A 17,374-nucleotide genomic window follows, 5' to 3' on the forward strand; every position below is an offset into this window, starting at 1 on the left:
ATTCCTCTCCCAGAGGTGGTCCAGACCCATTGGCTGCCATGCTGCTTAGTGCTCTGCTTTAAAAAATACCATAAGATTGTAGACATGATATTTTGCTCCTGCCAGTGCTCACCATGTATGCTAGTACTGGATAAGTGTAGAAAGCACAGAAGAGTTGGCATTTTGTGAAACATCCCCTCTGGACATTTTTCTTCCAGGCTAGGCATACCAAATATATTGGGTCACACCTCTCTCTGCTGTAGAGGGACATGATTTCTCATGCCAGTGAAAAAGAAAGTTGTTAACACTTAAAGGAAGGGAAAACCAAGAAATTTCATTGCTAAAGAGAGATAAGTTGAAGAAGGATTAAGAAAAAATTGTCCCCAGGTGAGTAAAGCTGTTGAAAAGCTGAGGAACTGGCTCTGCAGAAAGGGCTGACTGCTTTTTATCCATCTGAGCAGAATAGAACAGTGCTAGTGGAAGCTTCACCTGACAGATCCTCCTGAAGGAGTTCCACTATGTCTAGACACTAGAAGTAATATCCAACATGTCTTGAAAACCAAACATCTCTTCTAAATTAGGTTGGCTTGTACTCCATTGTATTCTGTCTCCCAATAGGTGGAGGCACATGGCCGTGTGGATGCAGGGAGGGAGTAAGATTTTTTTGTGATCTCTGGGAATAAGGACAGCCTGTTTCTGGGAAGTCACACACCGCTCATCTCTCACACTAGGCAAGCCTGCTGCTGAACATGGTTTCCTGAAGGACTTGTTGCCAGCTGCCTTCCAGTCTGGGATCTGGTCCACACTCACCTGTGGTTCTAGGGGGTATGATGGCTCATGCCATTCCCTCAGTGTCCATCTTTTTAGACAAAGTCAGTGCTGGCAAAGGGTTCTGAGTTGGCAGCCCTGGAAAACAAAGTCCTTTTGGCAAAGTGCTTTTGGTCTTCACTGTTTACACTGCAGTAATTAGCTGGCGTGCTCAGAGCCTCTCTCCAATGGATGTTAACTCTGTAGCAGTAGCTAGTGAGAGACTATACTCCTAATAATGAAAATGGGCAGACAGAGAAATATTTGACCACTGTTTTACTTAAAAAGAACTGAACGTGTTATTTGCTTCCCTAAATCCTCAGAAAAATCTGGGGGCACAGCAGGAGGTGGTTTCAGATTTTCTGAACATTATACTTCCCATCTGTACTGCTCCATAACAGCTTTATCTTTCTCTGTCTTGAAGCTAGGGAACAGTCCAGATCCCTTGACTTCTAGTCAAGAGCACCACAACTGCACTGATGGAGATCTTTGTGGCACTCACTCTTACTCACCATCACTGGAGTTAATTTATCAGAATGCCGATCTATCAGAAATTAAACTCCAAGTAGGATTGCTTCGCTTAGCATTGTGCAAGTCTGAGAATTCAGTTGTCATCATCCCCTTTCCCTGTAATTCCTCCTGAATCCCAGGCACTCTACCCTGGAGTTCTGTCAGAAAGAAATCTGCATTTTAATGCTATCTAGAAAAATCAATGGGTTAGCAAACAAATAAATAATAATCTCTGAAAATTCACTCTTTATCACACGCACAAAAAAGTTCCCTTTTAAACCTCAGTTGACAAAATGAATATAGTGTTCTTGGTGCTTGCTCCATTTGATAGAGGAGAAATTTTTGTTTTCAGTATTATTTCTGGTATGTATGAATTATCAGAATATTTCTGGTTGAGTTGAATCTTGCTCTTCATTTTTTTTTTCCCTCTGTAGTGGCTATATTATTACTATTATTATTACAGTTTTGATGTTTCTTTTGTCAAGTTTATATAATTCAATTGCAAGTGAAACATACAATAGGTAGGAAATGAGAGCCTGAATATTTCCATTCTATTGCTTTACAACCTATTACATTAGCTGATGTAGATGAGTGGCTCCAAGAAGGGGCTGGAAGGCTGGGTATTACTCTCAACTCTGCTGCTGTGGATTTTCAGCAATTTCTTCTACCTTCGCTCACTCATCAATAAATTCAGACTATAACACTCCTCATCACCATCGAGAACTTTACTATCTACTGATGAAAAAGGCTGTGTAAGTCTATCATATAATCAAGAGGAAACAAAGAAGGTGAGAGCGAAAGAGAAAGGAGCTTTACTAGATTAAAGAAGGGATGAAGCAGATTGATCCCACTCTACCATGGGTCCAGTAAGTTTTGAGGGAAAGGTAAGATCTGACTTCATGCAACCTGCATACATAAAAATTAAAAAATATATATTTTCACTGCAATAATCCTTCTTATTATGTACACTGATACAGTGGTTAGGAACTTGTCATTGCCTACAATGGGAGTTTGCTTGGTTCTCATATTTTGCTTGGTTTAAATGCTGAAGACAGAGCGTATTTTTTTTTCACTCATTGCTTGCCTTGCCTTAATTTGCACTCGTATTTCTCCAAAAGCAATGCCACTGGAGAAAAAGGAGTCCATTAGTGCAATTACAGATGAAGTAGAAATCTTTCCCTCATCTCCATGTCTCTCATCTGTCCCCTGCTCACATGATACAGTGCTTGCCTACCTGCAGAGTAGTGGGTAGGTGGTAGTAGCCCACTGGCTGTCTGGACTATACTGTACTCGCTTTCCCTGATCCCTGCAATTGTCCCCTGCTGTCTGTTAAACCTATAAACAGCTCATTTCTGGTCAGTGGTTTGTGCCACTGTTTATATTTTGCTTTACTTCCCAGTCCACCACTCATACACACGTTCTTTTGCAAATGCACCTACTTGTCTTCCTTTAGCCTCTGTAGCTGAACACCCTGCCTAACAGTAAACACTCTTCCAAGGGGCACCACAGCCAGTGTTGAGCAGATGAGTTGTTAGCTTGCATGCAGTAGATGAGACGCTCTTTCTGCTGGTCTGACATTCCAGTAACTGCAGCCTTGTATTCTATTTTGTTATCTGCTGTCTTGAAATGAAAGTCCCAGTGTAGGATCAGTTACATGGGAAAGCTTGAGAAGGAAAGGGAGAGGAAGTTATTTCTTATATTCTATGAATATAATTCATTCCTGTTAGCTTCCTCTGTCACCTCTGCCGTTGCTTGCAGCAGGAAAGGCTGCAGAAGCTAGTTTGAGAAGTCACTGCCTTTCATTCTTACTAAGGCATTAAAACAATAATGAAGCTCTCTAGCGAAAACTCAGAGAGCTGAATAAATGATTTATGAAGTGTTTGGCATAAAAACTTATGCTGCCTGGGATGAGTCTGTCTTTCCAAATAGCCACCGAGGAATATCCTTGCTTCAATTTTGACCTTCTCCAGACACAGTCCTGGCAAAATCCCAGGCTGTTCCAGGGTCTTTATCAGCAATATCTGCAGGGCAGAGCAAGAGCAGTCTGAGCTGTCCTGTGCCAAGCGATGGAGGCTGTCAGGAAAAGCTTGGCCCTGTGGGAGTGGTGCTGGGTCTGGCTGTGAGGTAGGCCTTGCTGCCTCTCTCTGCTCCTGCTGCCTTGGGCACCAGCCACTCTGCACCATGCCCAGTGCTGCCCGCAGCCATCCAGCACATCTCACACCTTGCCTTTCCACCCCACGCCATCCAAATATCCCATTAAATGCCACACTGTCCCTACTCCATTTGCTACCACTCTGTTTTCAACCATGGCTCACTTCTAAGAGGCCCCTATAAAGAAAGCTGCATAAAAGCCACCCATCCCCATGTGAGCTTCAGCAGCTCATATTCTGTGAGAGATAACACGACACATTCATATCACCTAGGCCATTTCATCCTGGGGCCAAAAGCATTCAGAATACTTTTCCGCTTAGCTGCTGGCATAGATCCCAATCCCACAGCTGTCACCACACTACTGAAACTCTAAGCCTATAAGCAGCATTAATATTTTTTTACCTGACAATAGATGGTGCTCTTTCTATAATTATTTGTCTCTACAGCCCCTATGAGTAATTTTTTTTATTTTTTTTATTTAACTTAGAATGAACATAACAGATGATCCTCGGTTCTGGGCATTACAAGATATCAAGCAGCAGTAGTATTAGAGTAATCACCTGTAAACAAACCTATAACAGAGATGAACTCTGTTATTTCTTATCTGGTACAAGGACTCAGAATAAATCCTCAAATATTAAGTGCTGTGGTTATGAGAGGCATTTAGATAAACATATAAATAGAATAAGTCACAGAAATAATAAGGAATTATCCAAATGTCTTTCCTATTTTGCAGCAAACAAAATTTGTGCTGACTCAAATAAGGCATACCTAAGATTCATTACCCTTTTTTCTTCATTCTCTAAACAAAAGGGAAGGAGGTGACAAGCAGTACTAGGCATAATTCATTTACAGTTTCTTTTCACTGTATTTTATTTTAATAGCTTGTAAAGCACAGAGTAGAATCCTTTTTATTTTTCCAGGACTTTTAAAAATCACTGTTGTAAGCAGAATCCAAGACAGTAATATCTCTCAGTCAAACTCAGATAAGGAATAATCATAAAATTCCTAAAATTTACTCCTCAAATAAAATTCAGTGAAAAGCATTTAGAATAGTACAGTGACTTGTAAGCAAACACTGTGAAGTTATAACTCTGCAAGCACGACTTCCTCCCATTCTTGATGTTATTTATACTCAAATGAAAGGCTTCAATCTGACGTGTACCTTCACTCCTTTACCATTCATGCAGGTTGCATAATGCCTCTAATTTTATTTCCAAATTGATTTCACGCTTGAATCTCAACTTGGAGTGCTTATTCCTCAGGGTCCTAAGAGATTGAGCAAGATTTGAGAGAGTGACTGAGAAGCATCTTAGTCCTTCTACTCAGTACCTTTGATCTCTCCAAATATATTCCTCAACATTTTTCTTGGATGATCATACTACTGAAGCCCTCCTGCTATTATATGCTTTCCCTAGCTAGCATTGAAGAAACCTGTGGTCTGTAGCTTCTTGATGAATACTGCTCTGTATTAGACAATAAGATTAATACCAGTGTCAACTTGCTCTTTCTTACATGTTGTGATCTTTTCTGCTCTGTTGGGAGCACAGCTGGGGAAAATAAGGTGATGGTAGCTCACACAGTAGTCTCAGGTGTGTAAGAGCTTCCCAGGAGTTTCTAACACTTGCTGCTATGCAACATCTTCAGTGCTTAAACTAAGACAAGATTCTTTCTGATCTGGTTTCTTGAGTGAGCAAGGGCAAGGCTTCTGAGATGGGAAATCATGCAACTTGATCTCAGTGTTCTTTTGCTGGTAAAGTATACAACAGTGCTAGCCTTGGAAGCTTCAGTGATGTTAGAGATCTCTTTTTTCTTCTTTCCTATGATTTTTCCTCTCATTTAGACAAATTTGTTATCTTTTGTTGCTTTTTTTTTTTCTTTCTCCTCTTTGCTTCATTAAGACCTAAAAATACAAGAGGAAAAATAGTTCTAGTTAAAAAAAAAAAAAAAGACAGTCGGTGAAAATGCTCCTCTGTCTAATTCTCTTCTCTTCTTTTTAATAAAAATGCACCTGATATCTAGGCAAAGTCCTTAGGTTAACAATATTTTGATGACATTTTCTATGAAGTAAAAAATATCTGCCTTTTTCATAAAAAGTCTTAACATTTCTAACTGTCTTGATGAGAAACATCTAAAAATTTGAAATTAATTCTTGACCAATAGTTTACACAGCAGAAAATAAAAATGTCTTCTAATATTGATATATTTTATCAATATTATTGATATATATTGATATATTCTATACATTCTATATGTTAATATTTCTATTTTTACCCTTATGTTATAATGGGATAAATAAGAAACCATTTTGAATAGAGAACAGTCAGCATGGCATAAGGATCAGTTAATACTTATAACAATTTTGAATTTTGATTAAAGAGGGATTTTGTTTTGAGGGAGCAGGTGTGTGAAAAATGTTGTACTGAAGAATTATCAGTTAACCATCGTCTCTCATCAGCACTGGTTGTACTGTAAGGAGAAATAATACCATGCTAGTGACTTAGAAATGTCATTACTTCTTACTGAGTTACCAGTATTTCCAATGCTCCTAACATTCCTATTTTCAGTGGACAATACGGATAGACCTTGTATTTAAGGTATACACTGTAAAGTAACCTTTTTTCATTTATATTTCTGTGAACTGGGATGGGATTATTAAATGTATACCACTGTAATTAAGAACAGATGTTGGTCTGTGATCTGTAATGCTCCATGTACACCTAATGTATCTTAAGTAGTAATCACTAAGGAGTGTCTCTGAAGAAGGCACTCTATGACATTTCAGTGGAGGATACAGAGGCACTTGGATACAGCAGCAGTGAAATCAAATGACCTTTCAATCAGTTTATGAGACACTTTGTCATCTCTGCTTTTGAGGCAGCTGGAAAAATGAACAAGAGGGCTTAATCTATATCCCAGAGAGCATTTGCTGCAGAGAAGAAGAGTGAAATCCAAAAATACACACAGGCTCCTCAGCTCTTGTGTCCCTGTTTGTTTTTCTTCTGTAGGTCTGAGCATTTGAGAAGCTTATGTCCTTTTTACGCTCAGGGTGGGCTCTCAGCAGCCTGTCCCCATCTGTATAGCCTCTCCATTTGTTTGTAATATCCTAGAAGCAGTCCTTGAGTAAAGATATAAAATGGATAAGGATTAGCACGATTTAAAAAAAAAATAAAAAGGTTTCTATCTGTTTTACTGCAAATAAAGCTCATCACTGGTCTGCATGTTTGGCAGCTTGCCTTAGCAATAAAATCTCAGCAGGGTCTGCCATGTTGTCTTCCTTACAGGAACCGGTGGTCACAGTCCTGAACATTCAACTATGACTGTCCTGCCTATAATTTGTCCTCTCTAAGGTAAGGCATCTCCTACATCTTAGATATGTTATGGGGCTGTATTCAGAGGACAGAGGCTTTAAGTGTTAAGAGCCCCTCACCAGTTCGATCTCATGTAAAAGGTTCAGTCCTTCAATGACATGTTGGGTGGCACAGTAATTTGTTCTTCTCAGAACTGAGGCAGTGTATGGGAGGAGTGTGCCCTCTGCGGAGGCTCAGGTATGCTCAAACACTTCAGTAAGGCAAGACCTGAGTGTGTGCTAGCTGATCCCAGGCACCAATATCCCTATGCACTCTCAGGCTCTGAGATGTGCCATGTGGTGCTTGGCTGGAACTGATATCATCAGGCAATGGCACAGTTGCTCAGCATACACCCTCAGCCATCCTGCTTATTCCCAGGATGAGGGGAGCTCAGTGTTGGTGTCTGCCTTTGATTGGACTCCTAACCACTACAGCTAGGGGAGCTAGATTCTAGGAGAGCTGGCAGAGATCCACTGAAATGAGTTGAGCCACCAGATGTGCTGGTATCAACCCATAATTTGTCTTGTCTCAGCTTTCCCTGAGTTTGACTAAAATCACTGTTCCACAAAGGAAATGACCCTGTTTTCCAGTCACTACAGTGATGCAATATTTGGTTATGGGTTTTTGCTGTTCCTTGGAGACAGCAATTTAGCCCTATATGTATCTCACAGCAGTTGTGAACCAGAAATTCCATTTAATCCAATAGAAAGCCCTAAGGCTGGGAAGAGAAGAGGATTGCACTCTGAAAGGATGTAACTAAGGCTTTAATGGTAAATACACAGGATAGAAGAATGATGGAGGAAAGCAAACTTTAAATGTTAGAATTTTCTGGCTTCTGTCATTTAGCACACTGAGAATTATTGAAGTTATTTACTACCAGTTCACTCTTAGCCATGTGAGATGTCTCACTACTGGCATGCATGTCTTCTGAAACCAGGTATTTAACACACAGTGTAAGTGGTGTGCTATGGAAAATTTATGCCAAATAGTGTCACATGATTACAGGAATACTAAATGCCTTCTCATGCTTCAGTATGCAAATCTTCTTGTTTCTGCTGCTGCCAACACTAAAGAAAATGGTGCTGTTATGATGGCTATAAAAATTTGCAAACAGTAGCTCAAAGGCTTTGCTTGGTTCAATCTCAAAAGGGTCAAACCTTTCAGCTGACTTCACCTATTTAAAAAATATATATTTCATTGGCTGAAGGAGTACCCTAACAGTTTTTAGTTTTTTCTTAGCTGAGACTGTCTGGACTTTCCTGAGCTCAAATCCAATAAATTCAGGTGCTTAGAGATATCAGAAGATTCAAGGAATGTGATTCCTGCTCATAAATAGCTAGGTGCCTGCCTTGTATATGAAATTTAAAAGGACTGGTTTCTGAAGAAAAAAAAAATGTTCAATTTAATAATTGATCTTTTTTACATCAAAAATACTAGCTAAGACGATGAGTCACCAGTAACTGCATCAGTAGCTTATGTTTCAAAGAACTGCCATAGAAAAAAATATGAAGAGTTAACATAGTAGTAAAACTTTCACGGTCTGTGCAGCTTAAATTATTCACTGGGATGCAGAACCATAACTATAAATTATAGTGTTATGGATGATGGAGGGTTTCTAATGGCCACTAGGTAAAAAACACTTTGCAAAGCTAAGCCATTGTCAGACTAATTAAATGTCTTCGAAAAGATCCTAATACCCAGCCCTGAATTCCCTCATCTCTGCAGGTGTCTCTGCAAGTTAATGTTGGTTGCCAAAAGTGGTCAAGCTTGAGCTAACGTTCACATCTGTTGCTTGTTGCTCAAAGCAAGCTGAATCTGCTTTCCTTAGGGAAGAGAAGGAGGCAGGAGCATTGGGTAACTGGCTGCACATCAGTGCAACTCTACAGCACAGAGTGTTTCAAGGCAGGGTGAAACTCTATTAAAACAGCCACTTATTTCACTGGCTAAAACAGGGAAAGGATGGATCTTGGGAAAGGAGTGAATTTGCTCAACAGAGCTTTCATAGGAGTCCTACTCTCAAGTTCTAGCCCTTTGCCACTCTGGTTTTCATTCTTCTCATGGAAATGAAAGTGATCTTTGAGAAGGGTAAGCTTTAAAGGGGGAATGACCCTTATGTGGATCTCTGAGTCTGGAACCAGAGAGCAGAAGTCCTACGTTAATGTCAATAAGGAAAAAATAAGAATACAGGGGGTGACAGGAAACAGAAACTGTGCTGTAAGTTAGAATGAAAAACGAAGGCTGGACAATGCACAGCTTCCAGCCTGCAAGGCCCAGATTGATTAAGAATATTATAGGGGAAGAAAAAAGAGAAATACACATTTTCCAAGTAGGAATCTTAGGTCTGAGCTGCTCCTTGAAGTGGGAAATACTGGCATATCTGTGGGAAATGGACTTTGGAAACACTGAGGAGAAATTGTCTTCTAATGGACATGTAGGTAAATATTGGCTTTGCACATTGAACAAAGCAGACCAAAAAGCTTTGAAGTATAACAAACTAAATGGGCACTAAAAAAAAATCATTACTATAAAGACTACAATCTGTTTCTTTGTAATTAGAGAAAAGTGCAAAAGTCAAGATAAATAGAAATAAAAGTGGCTATGCCAAGTCCTCTACTCCTTTCCATCCTATTCTGCTTTCAGTCATTCAGTGGCTTTACCAGTGGTGCTGAACTGTGCATAGTCCTCTTTGTCCCCCTCAGCCAAATGATGCTGAGATCTGTGAGGAGAATTTTTGTCAAGATAATTACAGTCTAGACCAGTTACATGCAAGAAGTAGAAGTTGCTTTTCAATGAGAAGTGGTAGTGAGCCTTAAGTGTTGGGACTTCTGTCCAGAGGTCCCTTTGCAGAGGCACAAAGACCTTTGCTGTTTCAGAGGCAGGTGAATGTGCAATGTGCTCATAGGTTGGTCCCTATGCTTCCAGCCAACTGGAGCTAACATACAACTACTCTTGTCTTAAAAAGAACAATACTATAAATAAATAATGAAACAAAACCTGAGATGGGTTCTAAATCTGTCCATGCAGTGTTTTTTTTTTTTTTTTTTTTTTTTTTTTTTTGGGTATCTAAGCACTTTTATGCCACATTGGGAAAGTTTGCTCTTTGAAAACTGCTCAATTTAAATTTTAGTACCTAATAAACAGCCTGACCCACAGCTCTGTTCTTTAGTGAAGCAGATGGAAACTGTTTCGAGTGTCAGCACTTGGAGATTTGTGGCTATGATATTAGGAATAGCATGTCCTTCTTACTTGAAAGTGCAGTTTCTGTGGAGGGGAGTAGAGCAAGCAGCTGATCTCTACAGCTCAGGGGACTCTGACCTGACCTATTGCCAGGAGCAAGTGTAGCAAGGTCCCACATGTGCATGTATGACCATGTGTTAGGTACCTGAGATACCTGGGTGATTTCAGGAAGCAATGAAAAGAGATGTTGGGAACATGGTGATCTCAGGAGTAGTGTTAATAATATACACGAATGATCCATTTCCTAGTGATGGGGAAACTGGCTCTTCAAAGAAGTGGGGAGTATTTTGTATGGCAGATATGTGACAGGGATGTACCGTGGGAGTGACGGTGCTGCTGAGGGCAGAGATTCTAGCACAGTAGTCTGGTGCTATGCAGATGTGTAGAAGTATGACCTGGAAAACTTTGGGATGGCTCAAGTGAAAGCAGGGCAAAAGCAATGGGTTTTCTGGAGCATTAACATAGAATGTGTGTGGGGTAGTTTTTGGGGAATGTGGGTATGAGCGTGGTATCTGTAGGGCAGCTCCTGAGGGCCACAAGTAGCAACTGAGGCAGGGCAAATATGGCATGTGGGTCATGGGGAACTGGCCCTGGCAGAATAGAGAGGTTGAGTTTGAGGCCGTGTGGGCAGTTGATACAGTAAAAAACACAACGGGAGGGAATTATGGCCCTGGGGTCTTTCTTGTGGCAGAAATGCTGAGTCATGGGACCACTTGCAGCATGGTGTTGTAAGCCAGGTCTGGAGGCTGGGACATGTCCCTGCCAGGAGAGTGAGGGCTGTTCCTGGTCTGGGTAAGAAAACCTTGCTTTTTTTGACTGTATCATTCTTTTATTCAGGAAGGGGAGAGACAGAAATACTGAAATTCATTCCTATTCATCCCATGTCTGTGTGTTAAAGACTCTGCTCTTCTTGCTCCATAAATCCCACAATGGTCTCTAACTCCTTGCCGACAGCCAAAAAGTTATCTGCTGAATCAAGGCTTCTGTACTCAAACTTCCAGGAAAGTGAGGAAACAGCACGATGTCTCACTCTGAATAGGCCTGCCAATTCAGAGCAGTCAATTGAAAATGAAGCATCCAGACAGAGCGTGGTTTAGTCCAGAATTAGACAGGAGAGACTGAGAAAGTCGTTTCCCCCAAAGACTTTCTTCCCCGGGTTTGCTCTTGTGCTGACTTTATTCCAAGATTTTCTTTGCATGCTAATATAGACAGCAAAGACAGGCAGACTAAAAAGGCTCCTTTAATATATTACTCCAAGTACCCCAGAGTCTCGTACAGATGGTATTAGTCTCGTTGCTCGCTGTGCCAATTGCCTCACTGTGGGCACTGAGTTCTGGAGCCACTGTTGGAGATTTTCATTTCTCTATATCATGCAAAGTTCAGGCCAGTTCTGCTGGACCAGACAGTAATACACTGTGAGTTAATGCTGGCATCAGCTGCACTTTCTGCTTTTCCATAAGCTCTGGGGTGCTGTGGGTCGAGGCAGAAGTGAAGATGAGGGGGTTTAGGAGATGTTTCAGAGTGTGCTGGCATTGGAAAAAAAAGTGGCTGGGATGTTAGTGAAGACCAGCCCTTCACTGCTGGGAGGAGCAGGAGAAAGCCCACTTCAGTGTTTAAATTAGTCAACCCCTTTCCCACCCCCCACTCCTTTCACTGTAAGCTCATTCCTTTCATGCAGTCTTTCTGTCACAGCCTTCTCATTCAGGTGAAAAATAAGAAGAAAGATTTTTCTTTTAAAATTCAGCAGAAGTGTCAAGGCTTAGCTCCTGGCAGAATAAAAAGTGCCAGACAGTGGCACGGAAAACATCTTAGAGAAATCACATTGTTTCTGGAAGGGTAGAAGTGCTGCAGACAGTTATGTATGGAAAGAGCTGAAATGCATGCTCGGGAAAGGCACTGTGAGAGCCAAAGCACAGCAGTGCATGCACATCCCTTCCTGCTGCTGGGAGCAGCTCTGTGGCAGTCCTCCTGCCGCAGCCTTCCAAAGCTCACAAAGTGTAGAACTGAGCTTCCAGAGTCTCTTCTGACCATGCAGCTTCTTCTGCCACCCAGTCAGGGCTTCCAGGGACTGGAATGATGAGTATTATGAACTCCCAGATAGCAACTGTTGTCATGACGCTGTATTAATGCCTTCTGTATTACCCGTCTGACACTGTATTGAACCTGCTTCAGAGCTGATTGCCCATTACCAGATTGCCTGTATGTCTTCTGCAGAGAGTGAAAGGAAAGCACTTCCTCAGTAGTCAGGCAGATAACTTTTTATTCCCTCTCTTCAGGGCCACTTGAGGTGTGAATCTGCACTCAAAAATCCTCGCCATCTTGTTGAATCAAACTCCCTGGCACAGTCCAGAGGCTTCAGGCCTACTGTTGAGTGACATTAACCCTTTCCAGGCAGGCCAGAGGCACAGACACCTGTGAAGCCATGCTGATCACCCCTCAGAGGGACGGTCCTCAGACCAGACCAGCTACCAAAGCTCCAGCACTGTGCAGGATCAAATAGGGGTCACAGTGTGACAGAACATTGCCCTTGCACTATGAGCTGTGTGGGATGCAAAACAGGTTGAGAGTATTTCAGGTTGGATATAGGAAAAACTTTCCCAAAAGAGTGGTCAAGAACTGAAATAGCTGCCCAGGAAGGTGATGGAGTCACTGTCCCTGGAGGTTTTCAGGAAACATGTGGATGTGGCACTCAGGGACATGGTTAGTGGGCATGGTGGGGATGGGTTGACAGTTAGACTAGGTGATCTTTGTGGTTTTTCCAACCTTATTGATTCTAAGATTCTAAGCTTTCCTGGGCTGCCCAGCTGGGTTATTACTTGTGCTGTTAGAATGACGTTAGAATGATTGGAGCTGACTCTTATTTCTCTCTTCTGTATCTTGAGGATGTGGGTGATTACGCAATGACTGCTTAGATTTATTGCTGAATGATTTAATGTTTTAAATGAACCTTTAGCATCTGAGATGGTGCTTGTAGTGAAACTCCTGGCCCTTGAGCAGTTCTGCAGAGTACTTCCCACCTTGTTATTCTGTCTGTGAGAGAACCTTGGCATGAGGTGGCAGAGATCTCACTGAGGAAGTGGAGAGCAGGTTCAGGTTGCAGCTACGGATCACTGAGTTTATTCAATAAATCTAGACCTATGTGAGGTTAATGAAAAGCAAAAACCACTCAGTTTCTTCAGCAGACTGAAACCAGATTCTAGCTTCCCTGATTCAGAGTTTTTAAAGTGGAGTAAAACAAATGTGGTGTAAATGTGAACAGAATATAGCTCCTCGCACCCTGCAGAGCCCTCACCTTCACAGGGTTTCAGCCCAGGGAGAGAGAACAGAATGACATTTCTTGGTTGGAATGGTCTGGGTTTTTTTTTTGTTGTTTTTTTGGTGTTTTTTTTTTTTTTTTCTGTTTAAAAACAAAAAGAAAACCCAAACCAAATCCAGTCAGAATGTTTAAAAGTGCTTTCTCAGGAGAAGAATCTCTGCGTGGCTGTATTAGGTGCACTCAGGCCACGTGCTGGCAATACCTGGTCTGGGGAAGCCTGCTCCCCTTTTGCCCACTTGTTGGCTGTTGGGAAAGTTTCTCTGCCGAATGGTTTGGTAATAAACATTCCCCAGATGAGTGATCTCAGTCACGCAGGTTTGAGTTCATTACTTTAATGGTGGTTATTCATCAGTAATGAACCGTGTACTTAAGTTGCCAGAGACAGCATGGCTAATTGAAGATGAGGCAAGAGGCTCTTTCAATATTATTATTTTTCCTCCATTTGCTTTCAGTACCTCTTTGCTCCTCAATGAGATCTAATATAAGTTTTAATTACCTCTGAGAACAATAACTTTATCAAGGCCCTACTTCTTTGTGTGAAGCAGTTTGCTTAGAGATGAGCTATGTCACCTGTTCAGGTCTCTGAAGAAAGCAGAGGTTGACAGGGATGGTAAATTCCCATTAACTGCTGAAACCTTGCGGTAGTATATTTTTTAAACTATTTCCATTCTGGCCCAGCTATCTTACCTTTCTGTCTATTGTAAGTGCTTGTCTCTCTGTCATCTGGGTGCCACAAACAGAATGATGCAAGCGAAAATATTGATATCCCTGTGAATTATTCCTCACCCTTGCTCTCTCCTAACATTTTGGCTCTGGCCATTTCCTCTTCCCTTCATTACCTGGCCTTTCACGTTTCTCTCCTCTGCACAGGTTCTAAGTCCTTAGGCAGAGTATCTGGAGGACAGACTACAGGGAAAAGCAGAGCCCAAACCTTTCTGCTCAGCCCAGTCTCTCCCACAGTATCAGCCTAGATGTCACAGTAGTGGGTGCATTAGGAATATAAGAATGTGTGAACTGAACAAACGGCGCTCGGCTGTTGCTATAATGGCACTGCTATTTATTTCACAGTAACGTGATAAAATGTTCCCAAACATGTAGGAAACTTTTCCTGAGAAAGTCTGGTGAAATAAATTAATAATTGAGAACTATATTTTCTGGATACATTCAAAACTGGTTCCATTGTACGGGGTTCAAAATAGGCTTTAAGTTTCTATTCGTGGTGACTGTCAGTAACAATTCTGAGAGTGTGCTAATGAGTGCCATCCAACACTCCATGAGAAACAGACATTTTAATATCATATTTACTCTTGTGTATGTTTAAAGGAAAAGCCAACTACCAATGAAATACTTTTGTTTTTCCAAAAACTCTGATTAGTTCTCCTATATGTTAGAGAACTGATTGAGGTAAAAAAGCAAACTGGCTTGTCCTCCAACCCTAAGTGTCATAGGTATTATGTAAGTTCACAAAAGAGCTTTAAAGAATTTTTAATATGTGGGTTTTTTTTTTTTTCATCATTTCTTGTCCATGTTTAGCCTTTGCCTTGCCACTGGCTCTATATCCAACAATTCCCAGCCCCACCCAAATTGCCACAAATCTCAAGAAGAACGTTATCCTCAGAAGACCTGTAGTCCATGACTTGGTTTTTCAAGTGCTGTAATTCCATAGCTGCCCAGAGGATGCAGGTAGTCCCTTCGCATTGAAAATTAATGGAAACTGAGCCTTCAGGTCCCTTAAGTGGATTTGAAGCTTGCAGCCAAGAGGTATAGATATGCATTCCAGCTTGAACATTGGGCTGAAGCTGATTTTGCCTCACTGGCATTGCCCTAACCCCGCTGAATGCTGCCATGCTAAACTGGGTTGCATCGGGTTTGGTAGGGGAGGAAACAGAATAGCAACCAGAGGGCTGTGAACAGCTTTGCTGCATTTATTCCACCAGCAAAGTCCTGCTGATCTCCTTACCTTTATTCTTTCTTTTCCTTCCATATATATTATGTTAAGTAAATGCTGCAGAGAAGTAAAGCTCTTTGCTGGCCTCTTTCAGATGGCAGAGAAGTTTCTATGGAGACACAGGAGGAGGCAGCAGATTTCTGTTGCTGGCAGCAGGAGAGGACTGGGCTCACCAACCATGCTGAGCTCTCTACCTGTTGGCAAGAAGCAACGCTACACAGCCAAACGTGTGGCTCTGGGCCATGCATTTCCTCATTAGCTCACCCTTCTGTTGAGCCCCTGTATTTTTGGAGTCAAGTGGAACCACTCCAGGGACTGGGTGTTGTAGTGAGCATGAAGGGGGCATAAATGCATATTTGGGCATTTGGAAAGCTTTTGGAGTGAACGTTTTCCTCTTTGTTTCAGTTTGTTGCTTTCATTGAGCTGGAGAAGACAGACAGGTGCTGGCTGCCTGGCTTTGTCCATTGTTCCTGGTACCAACTCCCATCTTTGTCTTTGCAGCCAACAAGGCACGTATAGAGCAGGAACAGAATATTTTTATAGCAACCATGCTTGGTTTCTATCAAAACAAACTTGCTTTACAAAAATGACCCAGCTTTAAAACATATTGGCTCATTGTACTTTCATGTCATAGGTTCTAGCAGGGAGACCAGCAGTGACATGGCAGGTCCTTGCAATGTGGTGATAAGTTTTAGGGCAAGGCCAGTACTTTATCCAAACTGAAGGTGGTAGTCAACCTGTCTTTTATTGAATGTTCAAGTCAGAGTTCTAGCTAGGGCCAGATGCAAGGCTTTATGAACATTTCTGTAGAGACAAAGCATCACAAACCATCTGTGATGACAACTGCCATTCAACCCCTCAGCCAAAGAAGGGTTTTACCCAAAGCTAAAGGGCACCACTATTTCATGCAGAAGGTCTCAGCTAATTGAGGTTCAAATACGTGGCTTTTCATCACCACTATATACTTTCATAGTGACCCACTAAAATAGCTGAAAAACCATTTGCCAAGTCTCTGCTCTCATCTTCTCTAGGGCAGCAATGAGTATGACAGATGACCAAAGCAAGCTGTGACTGCCCTTGAGCTGTCACTACTGAGAATCAGGAATGATTTACTTAAAACTACTCTGCCATGGTGGAAAAAACTGTCTTTTAGTTAATTAGGTGTGACATGTGTCTGCTCTCTTCCCAATTATCATGTCATAATGGCTCAAGCTTATAAGCCAAAGGAGTTTATCACTGCACAGGGTCTTGTAGGGCCAGCAGGCTTGAGAGCTGGCCTGTTATTTCCATATCTTATTGCTTGAAGGTGCTGGACTTTGGCATGTACTCTTACTTACGAACACCACTATAGCTGTCATCATCTCTTTTCTTCCCAGCATTGTTCTGTGGAGGGCATATATGTTTTTGTTACCTTAAATGTCAGGGTATGTGAAATAAACACAGTTTATTCTGAGTACCAGCAACTCATCAGAGGCAGTTTTTCTTGCTTCCAGGCTTATCCACATGGTGGTAATTGTGGGAGACTGGGTAGTCGTAGAGTGTGAAAGTGATGGGGAGCAGGGAATGCATGACAAGGCAAGCAGCCCAACGGAAACTGTGGGCTGGGGGCAGGGATTGGAGTTCAGGATAGAAAAAAGGTTGTATTAAACTGTGACTGAGTCGCTACTGGAAGATGATTGGTGCAGGCGGTGAAAGGCTTGACAGAAGCAGGAGCAATTTACATCTGCCAATCTGCCATAAGAAGCTGGCAATGAGCATCAGTGAAAGACAAAAAGAATTATGAAAAGCAGGTCTCGCCTACACTTTTGCTTTGTATTTATATATTTATTTACTCAGGGACTCATGTCATCAGTGTTAACCTTAGAGTTGTTGAGCTTGCAACTCATTTATTTTGCCCAGCTTTGCAGAGCTGCATGACTGTTTAGGGAAGCCAAAGAAATAGCCTATGAAATTCAGCTGAAACTGCAGATAACCTGATGAAGTATCCCAGAAATTTGGCTGGGAAACACCATCTGAAATGGATGTCACAGTTTCTATGTAGCCATCTGCCATCCATTGCTGTCTTATGCAGTGAGA

At 41.7% G+C, this 17,374-nt stretch overlaps 1 long non-coding RNA gene across 3 annotated transcripts in view; it reads left to right on the forward strand.

Moving 5' to 3' along the window:
• LOC112532074 overlaps positions 1–17,374 on the forward strand; it is a 113,883-nt gene that overhangs the window by 35,863 nt on the left and 60,646 nt on the right. For all 3 annotated transcript variants that reach the window (XR_006938817.1, XR_006938816.1, XR_006938815.1), the window contains exon 2: positions 6,732–6,797. This is a non-coding gene — a long non-coding RNA (uncharacterized LOC112532074). The remainder of the gene's footprint in view (positions 1–6,731; positions 6,798–17,374) is intronic.

This window comes from Gallus gallus, chromosome 3, assembly GCF_016699485.2.
Source record: "Gallus gallus isolate bGalGal1 chromosome 3, bGalGal1.mat.broiler.GRCg7b, whole genome shotgun sequence".
NCBI classification, from domain to species: domain Eukaryota; kingdom Metazoa; phylum Chordata; class Aves; order Galliformes; family Phasianidae; genus Gallus; species Gallus gallus.